This window comes from Gorilla gorilla, chromosome 11, assembly GCF_029281585.2.
Source record: "Gorilla gorilla gorilla isolate KB3781 chromosome 11, NHGRI_mGorGor1-v2.1_pri, whole genome shotgun sequence".
NCBI classification, from domain to species: domain Eukaryota; kingdom Metazoa; phylum Chordata; class Mammalia; order Primates; family Hominidae; genus Gorilla; species Gorilla gorilla.
The window spans coordinates 52048132-52067965 of record NC_073235.2 but is presented as its reverse complement, the minus strand read 5'-3'; positions in this window follow the sequence as shown (position 1 = coordinate 52067965).

The following is a 19834-nucleotide window of genomic DNA, read 5'->3' as shown; positions in this document are numbered from 1 at the left end:
ATCCACATTGTATAGGATGTGGTAATTAGCTTGTAACCAGGGTATGATCTGCTATTGTTATTTCTCCTGTTTATTGGAAAAAGGCCCCAGTTTTAATTATTTTCTTCCCAAAATAAATCACACATTTGGTTACAATAATGTGTGTTTTCAATACAGTATTTTTTAAATACCATTATTGATTCTTAAGTTTCTATATTAATCTTTTTAAAGTTCTTTTTAATAATGCAATTGAGAATTTTGGATTCATTGTAGACTTTTTCAAATTTTCTTTTATCTTTATTGTCTATTAAGTGTTGTGGTACCAGTCCGAGTATTACTTTGAAATAATTTATGTTCAGGAAAAGAAGAAGAAGGATAATACATCTTTAAACGCATATGAGTCTTGTCCTTATCCCTACTAAAAAGGTAATTCTCTCTTAACTCCTGAGTTGAGACAGACAAATAGAACTATGCCTTAACTGACAAATTTATTTTTCAATTTTAGCAATAGATGGAAACTGCAGTACTTTACAGAGGTGCCTCATTTGAGACAGAGCTTGTTTTTACAGCATCATAAACTTCATCTTTCATTTTTGAAGCTTTTGCAAATAGAAATAGGCAGATCTAAGGAGTAAATGTAACTTCCACAAAATGAATTGAAATAGATTTTTTTCTGTTTTTTCTTCTTTGCATGAAATGCTTGTTTTGAAAAGGACTACATGGAGATAACTTTTTAATCACACCTTGTTTTAAAACCCCTAGCTTAGTTAACGTCATTTGATAAGAGGTGTTGCTTATGATCTAGAGCTAGAAAGTTTTCATTTATTTTGAAATGATGAAGTGTAGTGATTGCCACAGCATTTAGAAGAACATTTACTGAAGTGTATATATATATATGCACATCATATGTGCTCAATAAATTTTTATCTGTGTAACCAGCACCCAGATCAAAACACAGAATACTCAAACACACTCATCCTGCTCCCTTCTAGGTACTTACATGCCCCCAGCCTTTGCCCTTTCCATGAGTAACCACTGTCCAGATTTCCTTGTACAGTATAGGTTGGTTTTGCCTGTTTTGATGCTTTATATATACGTAGACACACATACACATGTATATATACACACACACACACATTTTACATATATATATGAAACTGTATAATGTGTTCGCTTCAGGGTCTGGCTGCTTTTACTCAACATTGTGAAATTAATTCCTGTTATTGTATATGGTATCAAATTTGTTTGCCTAGTTTTTGCCTTCTCATTGCTTCTGAATTGGGGCAGCTTTACCCCTCAAGGGAAATTTAGCAATGTCTGGAGACATTTTTTATTTTCATAATTTGGGGGGGCATGGGGGAGTTGTGCTACAGAACTTAGTAGGTAGAGGACAGGGTTAGTGCTGAGCATCCCACAGTACAGAGGACAGCCTTACACAATACAGAATTTGGTCAAGTACCTTGCACCACTCTCATTATTTCTAATGTGTATTTTGCTTATTCAGCCATTTCCTACCTTGCACCATTCTTTAAGGCAAGTTCCCTTGAAATTTCAACATTTGCTTTAACAATTAGGAAGTGTCACTTACTGATCGAAAATGATACTTATTCCCTATAGGTGACTAAGTATGTGCATTCTGTTGTACTGAGATAGGGTACATGGTGACGAGACTCTTTATCAACTTGCTTTTTAACAGGATTTCCAGAAACAAATATGATCAGCAGTAACTGTTAATTAAAAACTTTTTTTTCTGAAGTATTATGGCAAGATTCAGGTTTTAGAAATATAACTCAAGGAACTCTTACTGAATGATAATAATATAAAGTGGTTGACTATTATGTACCACAGAAGAAAACACCTCAGGTAACTGTTCACTTGATCAGGACCTTGTGGACAAGAAAGGATTTGTAAAATTAGGTATCTTAAACATAAATTTGCTACCTTTTAAAAAAATGACTGAGCCATTGAAATTATTATTAGATCTGTCACTGAATAAAAGTTTATTTGTTGTTAAAGTTATGTTTTCACAAGAACTTAGGAATTTTTGTTCTTGGATGCTGGTTACATAGATGAAAATTTATCAAGCACATAGAAATTAAATGCTGAAGGAGATCTTTCAGATCATGTGATCCACATTCCTCATTTTATGGTAGACAAAATGGGAAACAGGAGCATTTGCCATCAGGTCACACAGCTAGTGTTAAGACCCAGCACTGGGACTTGGCCGAGAGTCCATTAGTTATATATATTTCTTTTCTATATTCACTTCATGGTCATAATCAAGAAGTCTGTTAAGTGTCTGATTAAAAATATCAAAGAGTTGCAGAATTTAAAGTGAAAGAACTTTTGGGTTAACTACTAATGCTGCCACTTCATAAACTTAGGAAGTCATTACATTGAATGCTATGTGCTTTTAGTTTCTTTGAAAATTTACTGAAACATGTATCTAAAAATTCAATTATAGAATGCTGGACTTCAAACAATAGTTCTCTAGCTTCAAGTGTAAAACCTTCATGTCTTTCTTGGGCTTCTGTTACTTGTAATATCAACCTAGTCCTTACATTTGAACAAAACTCTCTGTTTAGTTCCAACTCTATATTCTCCTTGTGACTGTTGTTGCTCCACAGCAGGGTTTATCCACTTCTGCACTATTGACCTCTTGAACCAGTCTTTGTTGTGTGGGCTATCCTAGACATTGTAGGAAGTTTAGCAGCATTCCCTAGTTTCTGCTTAGTAGATACCAACAGCAATCCATGGTTATGACAAAAATGTCTTCAGTTATTGCTGTATTTCTCCTATGGGACAAAATACTTATCAGAAGTCAAATTTAACCAGGTGTTCTGAATTTTATCTGACAACTTTATCACTGGGGTTGAGAACCACTGATTCAAAGTCCTCAACTTTAACTGTACATTTAGATCCCCTGAGGGCATTTAGTACTGATGATTTGGCCTCACACCCACATATTGATATCATTAGTCTGATGAGGTTTGGACCTAAGTACGTTTTAAGGGTTTCCCAGGTGTTTCAGTGTGCATTCAGGGTTAGAACCTCTGGTCGGTTCTAAAACTCAGTAATAGTTGGTGGATTAGAGGCATCTAAGGAAATAAGAGTAAGATTTGCTAATCTATTTAATGTATTAAGGAGCTATAGAAAAGAATGAAGGCTCTAATATTTTGCATTAAGAGAGACCTAATCAGGCCTAAATCAATTCAAGGATTTGAGTCGCACTTCCTCTATGAAACCTTTCCTGGCTCTTCATCCCTCACTGGTCTTTTCCTTAATTTATATAGTACTTGGTCTCCACCACATGATTTTGTACACAGTTCCTTTATATTTTTTTGTCTTAAATCTTGCCTCCCATACTTGGAAAGTAAGGACCCAATTTCCTACTAACTTAAACACACCATTGAATATGCAGTAATAACTTTCCTGTTATCCTCTCATTACTAACCAGGATATTTTAAACTTTTTCATAGGGTTTTCATTGCCCTCTCAGAATACATGTAAACTGTAACTTAATTATTTAGACTTAAAGCTATGAGCATTTTTTGTTTTTTGAGACTTTGAGCATTTGTCTTCCATTCATTACTGGAAATTATAATCAGTTAAAACCATGTCACTACTATAAAAAGCACATAAGTGGTCACTTGATTGATCACAGAGGTGACACTGCAGTGCAGTGAGAAAAGAAGGATCTTTTCAGTATATATTGCTGGGTCAATTGGATATTCATATAGAAAAAATGTATTTTTACTTTTACATGACACGTACATCAAAATTCTAAATTGATTCCAAGTCTAAATGTGAAAGGTTAAAGCTTCTAGGGGGAAAAAAAATCTTTGTGCTTTGGAGTAGACAAAGATTTGTTTTTAAGAGAATACAACATAATCATATAAAGGGAAAAATGATTAATTGGATCATGTTAAAAGTAAGAACCCTTGGCCAGGTGCCATGGCTCACACCTGTAATCCCAGCACTTTGGGAGGCTGAGGCTGGCGGATCACCTGAGGTTGGGAATTCAAGACCAGCCTGACCAACATGGAGAAACCCCGTCTCTACTAAAAATAGAAAAAATTAGCCGGGCGTGGTGGTGCTGTAATCCCAGCTACCCAGGAGACAGGAGAATCGCTTGAACCTGGGAGGCGGAGGTTGCGGTGAGCTGAGATCATGCCATTGCACTCCAGCCTGGGCAATGATAGCGAAACTGTCTCAAAAAATAAAAACAAAAAACAACTAAGAACTCTTAATTCATCAAAAGACATCATGAAGGAGAAGGCAGCTAGCAGAGTTAAAGATAAATACATACTCAACAATCCGGCAATATACATATCCAATAAACAGCTTGTATTCAAAATATATAAAGACTCCTAAAATCAGTAAGCAAATAACCAGCAGAAAAATAAACATTTACAAAGAAAGATACTCAAATGGTCAATAAACACGGTAAGGTGCCATACTTCATTAATCATCAGAAATGTAAATTAAACCTACAATGCGATACCACTACATCTCTACCAGAATGAAAAATGAAAAAATAAATACACCAGGTTATAGATGTAGAACAACCTAAAATTCTGTTGATGGGAATGTAAAGTGGTATAAATACTTTGGAAAACTGACAGTTCTAAGGCTTAATGCGCCCTAGGACCTGGCACTTTCACTCTGAGGTATAGACCAACCGGAAATGCATATATGTGTGTGTGTGTGTGTGTGTGTGTGTGTGTGTGTGTGTGTGTGTGTGTGTATGTATTCACCAAAAGATGTTTACTCATGTAAAAGTCTATACCGGTGCTAAATAACCAAAAGTAAGAAACTACTCAAATGCACACTAGAATTTTTTTTGTCAATTTATATATCAGTTGTGTCACATTCACGTAATGGGATACTATATAATAGAATAAATGCTTTATAACTAGCAACAAAATGGATGAAAGTAATAAACAATATACCAAAGAAACCAGACGCAGGAGTACATCCTATGTAATTCTATTAATATGAAATACAAAAACACAACTATGCTGCTACAAGTCAGGATAGTGCTTACCCTTGGGAAAGGAAGAATTGACTGGAAGAAAGGACAAAAAGGATTCCGGAATGTTGGTAATGTTTTGTGTTCTGTTTTGTTTTTCTGAATTTGAGTTATTGACCACATGATGAATTCAGTTGTACAAACTTAGGTGCACTTTTTTGTATGTGCAGTATACTCCAATAAAGTTTTTAAAAATACAATCAAATCCACTCGTAAAATAGTGGGTGAACCTATTCAAAAATAAATGATGCCAGCAAAGGGCCCTTAAACTGAATCCAGTTTTTAAAAAGGAACTAAAATTTATAGGTAAAGGAAATTTTGAAGCAAAATTATTTTCTTTTTAAATGTTTAGAGTTTTAATTATACATTAATGCTTACATTATATAAAACAAGTTTTCAAAGCATTTTATTTTTCTTACTGTTATTAGACATGTTTTACATTATTTATAGCATGATCATTTTTGCCAAGAGCTTTAAGAGTTTTCCCAGAACTTCTTAATCCTTGGATAGTTAAATCATGCTTAGGGTTTCTAACATTGAGTCATCCATGTAGATTTCCTCTCTATCAATCAATCTAACAGTTCTTTCACTGTTTCAGTTATTTCATGAAATGTTGCATTTTGGGCACAGTGTATTTATATGAAATGGCATAGTCACTAACTTTGTTTCCTTTAAATGAAAATAGAGTAAACAGGTAGGGTTGCAATGCTATAATCTGCTTTGATCTCGTTCTATATAAAAATAGAGTCTCTAATTGCTTTAATTTTATGTAGATAGGATTATATTTAAGTTACAACTTCTTACATCTTCTAGTATAAAAATTTTGTGTCATTAAATTGCCACTCTATTTAAAATGAGTGGCAATTCAGTAGTACAAAAATAGGTATTAAACTTTTTAAACACTGGTTTGTACTCATAGCTTATGTTGTAGCTGTATATGCCATTTTGCTACAAATTTAATTTTTAGTAGTTTTTAAATAGTTTAAAGTCATCCTTGTCACAGACTTCACGAACAAGTGCCTGCCAGGAAGTCCAGTTTTGTTACAGGAAGAACGGTTGAGCACAGTTCCTGTCACATAGATGTTCAGTAATAGATGTGAATTAGATGCTGATCAACTTAATGATGATTCAGAAGAGTAAATCTAGATTTGTTGAGGTCAAACTGGAGCTTTGTCATGTATTCGCTTTAATCCAAAAACCTGGTGTAGAGATCTTTAATTGAAGTCATGCACCATATAACAACGTTTCTGTCAAGGTTGGACCACAAATATGATAGTAGTCCTATTTTTACTGTACCTTTTCTATGTTTAGATACACAAAAACATTGTGTTACAGTTGCCTACAGTATTCAGTACAGTAACATGCTGTACAGGTTTTTAGCCTAGGAGCAATAGCCTATACTATTAGAACCCAGGCGTATAGTAGGTTATACAATCCAGGTTTTGTACACTTGATATTCACACAATGATGAAGTCTCTTAACTACCCATTTCTCAGAACGTATCCCCGTAGTTAAGATATGCATGACCATAGTTTCAGACTAGTTTAACCTGTTTTACAACTGTAGCACTATTTTATCAGCACAATTGTGATAGTATATTTAATGAAATACACTGCCTGTCTCCCAAATATTGAATAGTACATATACTAAAAAAAAATTTTTATCTGAAATTCAAATTTATCTTAGTGTCTTCCTTTTTATATTTGCTGAATCTGGTGACTGTGTGAATGACAACATTGCTATCAAATGACAGTTATTTTTAATGGTAAAATTGTAGAGGGACTCAAAATTAAAAAAAAAATACTAAAGCCAAAAAGAGTACAAGCTTTGAGCACCCTAGAAAATCAGCACTTCCCAGGTTAAATAGTGCCTCCATGGCTCATCAGTTTATAATTTCAGGTTGTTGCCTTTGAAGGTTCATGGTTACTGTTCATTAATTGCTATTTTATCTCTCCTGTTTGTTTTAAATTTGTGACTAAGATCTTCGACATTGAAATCAACAACAATTTTATAAGAATTTTATTTTTCACATCCCTTTTTGATTGCAGAAGGACATGAGGTCTATTCCTTGTTTGCTTACAGTGAATGTGACTTCATTTACCCTTGTTTAAAGTTATTTTAAATAATATGAACTCCATTTTCAATGTCACACAATGTTGTCAGTTGCTGGATTTGTGCCCACTCAAACTGAGTTAAGTCACCAGTGGTCACAGAGGAGACTTTCTTCTGGTACTAAGTAAACAAGCTGAGAAAGAGAAAGGGAAACTATGTTTATGGCAGTGTAACTAAGTTACAGTAATAAGATTTGTCCTGTACGAAGCCTGGATGAGTTAAAATACCTTCTGAGTCAAGTGGTCACTCATGGGAAATAACTCTCCTGGGACACTGGAGCATGAATTAGTGATCTGAAGAGGCAATTAATCTCAAATGAATGAGCACTTGGCTTCTAGATTGCTCTCTATTTATGTTACAGTTTTTTTAGAATAAATGTAGGTTAACCTACAGTGTAGTTTTATGTAGATTAGCCAAAAGTCCATGTTAATTCAAGACAGTGTCTCTAAGAAGCAAAAAATATTTTAGCATATTGAAAAAAAAAAACCTGCAAGTTGGTCATGGAATCTAAAATAGAGATACAACTAATATTCCTCTCAACAAATTAGGAGAGTCACAATAAAGCAAAAAAGAAGCAGTTTATTCTTTAGGGCTACCAGAACTCGTGGCCTGCTTCTTAAATTAATTCTGGCTTTCATTTTAAAGTGACATTTATTTTCATGGGCAAGTTAAAGACTCTGTAGAAGCCTACTATGAGAACCCCTTTTCTGATACTGTATTATGAAGGATAACTGAAAATCACTGAGATTAACTAATTCCATAAGTTGTATGAAAAAACTATTACCAGTCATTTCCAATACTAGATCCCCAGTGTTGTAGGTACTGTTTAGTCCCAACCAGCAGAAAGAGCTATTGTAAGTCCAGGATTGCCTTTAGCTATTAGCTTTTCCAGTATGCCCCTCCATTTCAGAGTGAAAAATAACCTAATGCTACAATGAGTGTCCTTTTCATGAGCATATACATGTATTTCTTATTCATACATACACACACACACACCCCTTGTGGACAAACCTTCTAACAACAAAATAGCTATACATTTGAGATATGTTATCTAATTTAAAATATTGCATTAAAATTTATTCACAAATGTGACTGTCTCAAATGGATAAGAACCTCTAATTTTGCACTTAGGATTTTGCCAACTTTATTGAACATCCTCTATATTTAAAAAGATAGGCTGCAGTGATACATTTGGCCAATAGGTGGCACCATTTAATTACCTTGAAATTCCTCAAATTTGAGGCTTGTAGTTTGGCCAAGAAAAAAACAAACTACCTTATCAATTCTGCATGTTTGAAATGTAAACCATTTAGAAAGAAAAGTTCCTGTACATTGATAATTACTTCTTTTTTTTTGACTTTTTAGAAACTAGCATTTTTTTCTAGTGCTATTTCCTAGATGCCATTACTTGAGCTATGAAATAGAAAATGAATGCCTGGTGCAGTGTCATGTTGTTCAATCATTATACATGTAATTTTTATCATTTTTAAAATTGTGAGTTCCTAGAAAAGTATCAATCTGTGTCACAATACAATCTAGTGTCTTGAATCAGAAGAAAGATAAGGGAGCACTCCTAGGCACTTAGGGAAATAAGGAAAGAGGCAGCAAAAAGACCTGGTGTGAGATGGTCAAATTCTTTCTCACCAGCACGCAGTCAAGAAATCCTGGAATTGAGAGTACTGTGTTTAGTCAAAAGATCCGACATGATCTGAGATTTAAAATTAATTTTTAGTTGTTAAGCAATTATTTAGTCCCTCCATTCCTGCCAAAAAAAAAAAAAGCAGGGGGGGAGTGTGGCTCTGACATGAAAGCAAAAAATTAGTAAGGGTAAACTATTGAACTTTAGAAGTGTAGTAATGTATTATGGTTTTACAGAGTCATTAAAAACATACTATGTGAAGTGCAGAGAAAATGCATGAAAAAATGAACCAATTCAATTTTGTCATGTTACTATGCAGTATTTAGAACAGACCATGGCAAAATCCAAAGTGTCTTGTGAATAGTAAAAGAAAACTCAAGATTTATAATTATTTTAATATTAAGAAATTATATTCTAATTATTTGAAAAATAAGTTATGTGGGAATAGACATATTGAACTTCAAGGTCAGAGTAAGTAAGTAACATAACTTCACATAAATAATAGCCTTGTAGGCAAGAAAAATAAAAGAGTATAAAAATATTGATTTGGGAGGTCTTAGAAATTGTCTAGTCCTGCCCTTTATTTCTTGGATGAGAAAACTCAAGCCTTGAAAAGTTTAATGATTTGCCCAAGGTTAGAATTGGCAAATCTAGAATACAGCTTTTCTGGGTCTTAGTCCATGAACTACTTCTTGTCTAATTGGCAATTTCTGATAATTCAGGTAAGTGACTTTAACATTTTATTTTTTATGAAAAAAAATTTTACAGTATAGACTTTTATAATTCCATCAATTTGCATTACATGGTAATGTATTTGCAATGCAGTCTTAATTAGGAAGCTTCTCCACTCTGAAAAGGGAAACTCATTGTACTCTTTATTTGAGCAGCTCTGCTCCATTTATTGTATCGGTGATTATATAAATGGCAAGAAGTTCTGGCTAGTGGTAGTGCCAGGACTAATAAAGAAAGGTCTTTTGATATGATAAAATACTATATTTGCTCATTAATATTTAGGTTTCATAGTTATACACTTACGGGTATAAGAAAGCACCTTTATTATTGAAATTTCTTCAGAAACAATAATGGTATGCATTTAAAATTCCTGTTTGGTCTATTAATTTTTTTTTATCATGCAAGATTTCCTAGGAATGCATCTGTCACATAGCAGCATAGATACTTGAGATGATGGGGCTATTAATTTGATCTTGAACAATTATGTCAAGCATTCTGTTGTACACAATGCCATCTACTTATTAAAATAGATTACAGCAAGCCCTTTGCTACTTCTATCATTGCCTGCCATCGCTATATGGTTTTAATGTACCTGTCCCTCCAAAATTCATAGGTGGGAACTTAAACACCAAGTTGGTAATATTAAGAGGTGGAGCCTTTGGGAGAGTGATTAAGTTATGAGGACTCTGCCTTGTGAATGGGATTAATGCCCTTTTCAGAGAGCGCCTTGACCCTTCTACCCTTCCCTCCCTTTGCCATGTGAGGACACTGTTCATCCCTGCAGAGGGTGCAGCAACAAGGCACCATCTTGGAAGCAGAGAAAGAGCCCTTACCACACACCCCATCTGCCGGCACCCTGAACAGTGAGAAATTTCTATTACAGTTGACCCTTGAACAAGAGGGGTATTAGGGGTGCCGACCACCCCAACCCCAGGCTGAGTCAAAAATCCACATATAACTTTTGACTCCCCAGAAACTGAACTACTGACAGCCTACTGTTGACTGGAAGCCTTGTTGGCAACATGAGTAGTTAACGTATTTTGTTTGTTAAATGTATTACATTCTGTATTTTTTTTCCTTGGGCTGGAGTGCAGTGGCGCGATCTCAGCTCATTGCAAGCTCCGCCTCCCGGGTTCACGCCATTCTCCTGCCTCAGCCTCCTGAGAAGCTCGGACTACAGGCACTTGCCACCACGCCCAGCTACTTTTTGTATTTTTAGTACAGACGGGGTTTCACCATGTTAGCCAGAATGGTCTCGATCTCCTGACCTCGTGATCCGCCGCCTAGGCCTCCCAAAGTGCTGGGAAATAAACTAGAGAAAAGAAAATGTTAAAAAAAAAAAAAATCATGAAGAAGAGAAAATATATTTACTCTTTATTAAGTGGAAGGGGCTCCTCATGAAGGTCTTCATCCTCATTGTCTTCATGTTGAGAAGGCTGAGGAGGAGGAGGTAGAGGAGGGATTGTTCTTGCTGTCTCAGGGGTGGCAGAGGCAGAAGGAAATCTGAATATGAGTGGACCCGGGCAGTTCAAACCCAAATTGTTCAAGTTTACCTCTAACTATAAATTACCCAGTTTGTGGTATTCTGTCAAACCAGCCCAAACGGACTAACACGGTATAAAAATAATTAAATCATTTAAAATTTTATGATTCACAGAGGTTTTCTCAAACTCTACACCTTTCCTTTGCTTTTTACTTAATCATATCCAACATACGTCCACTCTGAATTAGTAAAGTTTGACGTTTGATGCTGACGTACTTTATGTCTGCTCCAAGTCGTAGAGCTTATGGCATGTCTAGAGACTCCTGGAGGAGAGGAAATCTCAGCTGGCCCTTGAAAGGCAGGCGGGATTTGAATAGTGAGCAGAGGATATTACAGGAGCTAAAACATGAGACTAACACAAGAGAGTGGACTGGTTTACCCAGAGTTTCCTTGACTGCAAGGACTTGGGAAATGAGGCTAGAAAGACACCTTGGGGCTAGATTGAAGGAATTTTTAGTTCCAGAATAAGGAATTCACCGATATGCTATAGCATTAAACACTGAAGGTTTTCAAGCAGAAGAATAATTCGATTAAATCAACTTTTGGAACGATAGATCTCCTGGTGGTATAGGATATAAATTGTAGGCAAAAAGTAACTGGCAACAAAAAGACTACTGTTGTAATGGGGTAACTCAAAGGTAATAGAGGCCTAAATTAGGGTGGTGGCCGTAAGAATGAAATAAATATTCCAAAGTAGAAATTAAAGCAGGAACTGACTGCTCCCTAGGTCTTGCTGTCCAATCCCACTTCCAGCAATCCAAACAAAAGACTGCAGTTTTCAACATGGATGACTAAAAGAATAATAATAATAGCACTGGTAATAATAGTAACAAGCCAACATTTTCATCGTGCTTACTGTGCCCAGCACTTAGCTAAGTGCTTTATACATAATGCATATAATCTTCATAACAACCCCATGAAATAAGTATTATTATTCCCATTTCATGGATCAGAAACCTGAAGCAGAGAGAGGCCAGGTGATGTGTTTAAAGTCGCATGGATATTGAATGGCAGAGCCAGGACTGGAACACAAGCAACTGGGCCTTGGACCCTAATGCCTAGCCTGGTGGTCTCACTACCAGTACTAGTTTGCAGCATATAGCCCTCTTAAATTTATGTGGTAAAGTTAAAATGGTGGTGAATATCTGTATATACTTAGAGTTGGGAACCTAGAATTCAGAGAGTAGTCAGGATAGAGGATATAAAATTGAATGACAAGCATACCTCACTCAACTTGAATATTTGAAACTCCATTATTGCATTTGATGATAGAATTTAACCCACTGATCTTCCACAGCTCAGGAGAGAGGGTGTGGTAGGGGTGGGATCAAAACAATAAAGATTTTCAGACCCATTGGAAAGAGTTTTGACAGGCTTTGTCATCATACCTCTCAGTAGTTATGCTCTGCTTATCTTTTGTTCTCTGATGTATGCTAATAATTTGCTACGTGATCATGTACTATTTTAATTTCCATTTGGTTCTAGGAAATCAAGTCGCTTATAATATTTTCATGCTCATTCTTATGTTCCAACCTTTAACAACCGTTTTAGGATTCTGAAATTTCTCAACATTACAACATGCATGAAATATCATGACTAGTTCAGTTATCCAGATACTCATCCAAAATCAAAGGACTGTACAACATCATGGTTAAGAGACTGGGGTTTGGAAAAAAACTCCTGAGTCTGGATCTCAGTTGTGCCATTTACAAGTTTTCTGACCTTGGGCAAGTTCCACTTCTGTTAATACCCATCTCATGAGAAGATTTAAGGTTTAGGAGGGAATGACATATGCAAGCCATTTCTTACTATTCCTGTGGAAGAGGTCAGTAAATTTTAGCTGCTCTTATTATCTGACCTCTGAATGTGTACAAATTTTGTGGACATCTAAACAGTAAAAATTACCCCCAAATATATTTTCCTAAAATTATAATACAAACATCTTCAAGAGGACATGTATTTGGCAGAACACTTTAGTATTTAATCTCACCACAACTTTGGAAAAGTAATACCATCACAAACAATTCATCACATCCAAAACAAATAAATGGAGCACTCCTACTAGCTGTACATACACAGATAGTGTGTTAAGTAATCACAGAATTCACTGCTTTAGACTTAATCAGCCATTACATGCCCAGAGATGTTTTTTTTTTTTTTGGAAAGTTTTTATTGGCATTTGAAATGGTTTCCTGTTGGCGAAGTGTGCAGTACCTCAAAACTCAACATGCAAACACTGTATCCAACAGAATTCCACCTCAATAGTTTAAAAACTTATATACATACACTGTGAGAGAACACAGGTCTTCAAAATATCAGTATTTGTAGTGACAGATACCGTGTGTTTAAAAAGCCAAGTTTTTAAAAGTCCTACATTAGTGCAAAATAGTTCCCTCCATAGAGATTTTGCTAGGTCTTCGCAAAGGTCAAACTGTTCACCTCTATTGTCATGATTCCATTTACGAGTCAGTAGGAGATTGGAAATTAACCATTTTTTCACATGCATTTACTGTTAAAATTTACAGAAGTACTGTATCTCATTTAATAATCATAAAAACAGTATGGGATAAGTGATAGTATCTCCAGTTCCTGAGGAGGAAATCGAAACTCAGAAAAAAATAAGTAAATTATTTAAGCTCACAACATTTCTAAGTAATGGACTAGGAATCCAAACTCAAGTCTTTTTCATATGAAAGTTCCAATCTTTCATGCCCTACTGCTTCATGAAAATCACTGGTCAAGCTTCTCACTTTTGGAAATGGCTTTTGGATATTTTATTGAAGGGCGGGCCTGTTGATTATAAGGAAGTGATTGGCACATGATTTAAAGTGATTTTGATAAATGATTTTTTTAGGTATCCCACAGTCATAAATGAAAAGGCTTGATAATACAAGTCTTTATATGGCAGGTGGCTCAGAGTATGTTCTCCTACGTTTGAAAACTAAAAGTTCAAGAAGCCTTTGAATTCTGGATTTAGAAAAAGTGCACTAGTATATTTTTAGGCTAATAAAATTTAGACGAAATTAAAAATTTTAGTATTGCAATCCCCAGCATGATTCCTGAATAAAGTGGCTATTAACACCTGCTTATATGGTTTGGTGAAGCTCAAGAATATTGTAAATACTTTAACTTGAATTCTACTATTTATAAAGTGATTGTACGAATAAATTAGAAAGAAACATCCCAAAAGAAGTCTTAATGGGTATAATGGCTATGGTTGACCTCAATAAAAAAGGTTACAAACATGTATGTGCATATGTCCAAACATACACAGATATGCACAGGTTTTTTTAATTTTTGTTATTTTATCATATTATATTATTACAAATTATTTAATATTATTCTGGTACTTAAGAAATACTATGAGTTTTTTAACTGTTATAATTCTGTTTCTTTATTACATCTTAGTTATTATTCAAACTAGAAATATAAAATTTGGAAGCAGCAACTCTTGTTTACATTAGCTATTCTTTGCTACATTGAAAAAATATCTTTCAGGGGCTCTTAGCCTTTTTTATGCCATGGGCCCCTTTTCAGAATTATGTTTTTAAATGCATAAAATATATATAGTTACTAAAAACTCAATTATTTTGAAACACATTTGTCAAAACATTTTTAAAGTTTGTGACATATATACTTTTTATTAATGCATTAAATTGCAAAATTGAACAGCAGTCTAATGCTGCTATAATTTTGAATTAGTGATAAGGAGAAATGACCTTATGAGATATCTGCAACAGCTGTAATATGATGGGGGAAAATCTGTGTTTTCTATTGGTGACAAGTCACAAGAACTGCCAATAACACTTGATTTGTTGCCTGTGTTCATAATGGAAAGGAATGCCAAAATAAAAATGTAATTTTCTTTCCAACCAAATTTTATTCTGTTCATGGACCCCCTGGAAGTCCATGGACCTCTTGTTAAGAAAGTAGCTGTTTTCCACAAGTTTGTATCAGCAATGATTATTTACTATTATTGCATACTTTGGGGCTCCTATTATAATAATCCCTGTCATATTTAAGGTAGACTACACTGCTATATTGGCTTGCACTGATATATATTTTGGCGTCCAACACAATGGAAGTCTTACTTCTTAGTCATATTACAGAAAGGCAGGTGGCTCTCCTCCAGAAGGTAATTCGGGGACCCAGACTCCTTCCACCTTGTATCCGTATTAACTCCTAAGTCCTTATTGTTGTCTACATTCGACTGATAGGAGCAGAAAGAGTGTGAGGAAAAAAAAGTGGTGGTGGTGATGTGAGCCATTTCTGGGCCAAGCCAACTTAAAAGCCAAGACAAAATTTGGGTAGAAAATTAGCTTTTGCTCCTAGAATCATTTTCTTTTAAGGTTCTTATAAGATAGATTTGAGGGAGTGTTTTTCTCATATCATCCCTCACGTTCCTGAGATAAACCTTACTTGGTTTTGGTGGACTGGCTGCTTTTCTAAATTATTGAGCTGGGAAGAACAAATAAAAAACTCAGCAGCCTTTGCACTGTGAATGGGAGCAGCTAAACTGCAAGCATAGAAGCTGTGTAAAGTGTCCTTCTCTTTGACTCCTCAAAAGGTGATCTATCAGTTGCTGCTTCCTATTATTTAACATCCTAAATACCACTTTAATCAGGACTGCCCCTGCCACTGCCTTACTTCAGATGCTCATAAATTCTCTCCAGTACTACTTCTGTAATAGCCTATGGATGGAATGTTTTGTCTTCAGTTTTGTCCTCCCTCCCAAGGTCATTTTTCTACCACTATTCTCCAAACTTTTAAAACTTCACACCCCTGTGAGTGAAAACATTGAGCATACACCTCCATACCTGCACATTGATTTCTTTATAAGTATGCACATTTTTTTGCTATTATATGTATATAATAAGATGTTTATACACATTAAAAATGTTTAAATGGACAGATTAAAAGATAAACGTAAATAGAAGTTCTAAGATGATCTTCCCCATTCAATGAATTATTTGACACATACATGTATCATCCTGTGTACTGTCAAGATAAAGGATGCTACAAGCATTGGAGGAGTCATTGAAGAATTACAGCTTACCTGAGAAGCTAGGAAGCACAGGTGGGTCTGGAAGGGGAGAGTCAGGACTAGAGAAACACAGCTTCAGCTTGAAGTAGAAATGCTGAGTTGGAGTTTGCAGGTAAGTCTCAGAAGCAGTGAAGTGGGAGCTCCTACAGAATTCTCAGAAAACTGCTGTGCGGGACCATCCCTGGGCACCCCAGGACCTTCTGCATATGATGCTTTTTGCTTCACCTCTACCTTCTAAATTTCCCCAAGTTCCTCTCCTCAGAAAACTCTAAAACATTACTCTACTAAGAAGGCAATTCCAAGAAATGTATTTCCCAGCCTCAGAAGATACTGGAGCTGATGGTGCCAGTTGACAACAACCCATTCAATCCAACATACTTTGGGGAACAGCCACTTCAGATTGGAGACTAATACTCTATTCTGGAATTCAGAGTAGTTTCCTCAAATTGCACCTGATTTTGTCTTTTTCAAAATCTTACAGCTTCCTTTTTCTTCCAGTGGTTTATAATCATTTTGGCCCTGAAAACTTTTGTTTACATACTTACGTAAGAGCATAAGCAAATAAAAATTCTTATATTAAGCATTGGTTGAGCAATGGGAGAGTGTCTGAAGCCTCTTCTATTTCCCCACAACCTGCACTGTTCCCCATAACACTACACACTGCTCCCTTAATAAGGGAACTTCCAGAACACCATGGAATGTGTCTAGAAATCACCGCCCTACAAAGGTCATGAACAGGCACTTCTCAAAAGGAGACATTCACACAACCAATAAAAAGATGAAAAAATGCTAATCATCACTAATCATTAAAGAAATGCAAATCAAAAGCACCATGAGATACTATGTCACACCAATCAGAATGGCTATTATTAAAAAGTTGAAAAATAACAGACGCTGGCTAGGTTGCAGAGAAAAGGGAACATTTATATATTGCTGGTAGGAATATAAATTAGCTTGGCCACTGTGGAAAGCAGTATGGAGATTTCCCAAAGAATGGAACACAGAACTACCATTCAACCCAGCAATCCCTCTATTGGATATATACTCAGAGGAAAATAGATCATGCTACCCAAAAGACACATGTACTCCTATGTTCACTTCAGTGCTATTCATAGTAGTAAAAATATGAAATCAACCAAGATGCCCATCAATGCCCACCGATGGACTCGATAAAGAAAATGTGGTACACATACACCACAGAATCCTACGCAGCCATAAAAAAGAATGAAATCATGTCCTTTGCAGCAACATGGATGCAGCTGGAGGCCATTATCCTAAGTGAACTAATGCAGGAAAAGAAAACTAAATACCACATGTTCTCACTTATAAGTAGGAGCTGAATATTAAATACACATGGACACAAAGATGGGAACAACAGAGGTAGGAGGGGAGAAAGGGGGATGGCTTGGAAGTCTGCCTGCCTACCGGGCACTATGCTCACTACCTTGGTGACAGGGTTAAGCCTCAGCGACACTATTTATTCATGTAACAAACCTGCACTTGTAGCTCCCGGACCTACAATAAGAGATTAAAAAAAAAAAAAAAAAGAAAGCATGCAAATGAATAGCCAACAGTTACATGAAAAAAAAAATGCTCAATATCACTAGTCACTGGGTAAATGCAAATGAAAAACCGCAATGGGATATCACTTCTCACCTGTTAGAATGGGATTTGTAAAAAAAAAAAAAAAAAAGAAAGATAATAAGTGTTGGCAAGAATGTGGACAAAAGGGAGCCGTTACACACTGTTGATGGAAATGTGAATTACTACAGCCATTGCAGAAAACAATATGGAATTTTCTCTAAAAATTAAAAGCAGAACTACCATAGGACCCAGCAATTCCACTTCTCGGTATGTAGTCAAAAGAATTGGAATCAATATGTTGAAGAGATATCTGTACCTCTATGTTCATTTCAGCATTATTTACAATGTACGAGATACAGAATTAACATGTGTCCACCAACAAATAAACGAACACATATATGTTTTTTGCACATATATATATATATATATATATATATATATATATGCAAAGGAATACTATTCAGCCTTAAAAATAAGGAAATTCTGTCATTTGCAAAAACATGGATAAACCTGGGGAACATTATTTTAAGTAAAATAAGTCTGACACAGAAAGATAAATACTACGTAATCTCATTTATAAGTGGAGTCTAAAAAAGGTCAAACTTATAACGTACAGTAGAATGGTGATTCCCAGAGGCTACGGAAAAGGAATGGTTGAGGAGATGTTGGTCAAGGAATACAAAATTTCAGTTAGACAGTAGGAATAAGTTTAAGATATCAATTGTATATTAGGGTAGGTATAATTAATAAAATATATTATATTCTTGAAAATTGCTAAAAGAGTAAACTTCCAATATTCTCATTACAAATAAAACTATGTGAGGTAATACATATGACAATTCACTTTATCCATTCCACAATGAAAACATCTATTAAAGGGCAGCCAAGATGGCCGAATAGGAAGAGCTCCGGTCTACAGATCCCAGCGTGAGTGACGCAGAAGACGGGTGATTTCTGCATTTCCATCTGAGGTACTGGGTTCATCTCACTAGGGAGTGCCAGACAGTGGGCACAGGACAGTGAGTGCAGCACACCATGCGCAAGCCGAAGCAGGGCAAGGCATTACCTCACTCGGGAAGCACAACGGGTCAGGGAGTTCCCTTTCCTAGTCAAAGAAAGGGGTGACAGACGGCACCTGGAAAATCGGGTCACTCCCACCCTAATACTGCACTTTTCCGACGGGCTTAAACAATGGCGCACCAGGAGATTATATCCCGCACATGGCCCAAAGGGTCCTACGCCCACGGAGTCTCACTGATTGCTAGCACAGCAGTCTGAGATCAAACTGCAAGGTGGCAGCGAGGCTGGGGGAGGGGCGCCCACCATTGCCCAGGCTTGCTTAGGTAAACAAAGCAGCCGGGAAGCTTGAACTGGGTGGAGCCCACCACAGCTCAAAGAGGCCTGCCTGCCTCTGTAGGCTCCACCTCTGGGGGCAGGGCACAGACAAACAAAAAGACAGCAGTAACCTCTGCAGACTTAAATGACCCTGTCTGACAGCTTTGAAGAGAGCAGTGGTTCTCCCAGCACGCAGCTGGAGATCTGAGAATGGGCAGACTGCCTCCTCAAGTGGGTCCCTGACCCCCAAGCAGCCTAACTGGGAGGCACCCCCCAGTAGGGGCAGACTGACACCTCAAATGGCCGGGTACTCCTCTGAGACAAAACTTCCAGAGGAATGATCAGACAGCAGCATTCGCGGTTCATGAAAATCCACTGCTCTGCAGCCACTGCTGCTGATACCCAGGCAAACAGGGTCTGGAGTGGACCTCTAGCAAATTCCAACAGACCTGCAGCTGAGGGTCCTGTCTGTTAGAAGGAAAACTAACAAACAGAAAGGACATCCACACCAAAAACCCATCTGTATATCACCATCATCAAAGATCAAAAGTAGATAAAACCACAAAGATGGGGAAAAAACAGAGCAGAAAAACTGGAAACTCTAAAAAGTAGAACACCTCTCCTCCTCCAAAGGAACGTAGTTCCTCACCAGCAATGGAACAAAGCTGGATGGAGAATGACTTTGACAAGTTGAGAGAAGAAGGCTTCAGACGATCAAACTACTCCGAGCTATAGGAGGAAATTCAAACCAAAGGCAAAGAAGTTGAAAAGTTTGAAAAAAATTTAGATGAATGTATAACTAGAAAAACCAATACAGAGAAGTGCTTAAAGGAG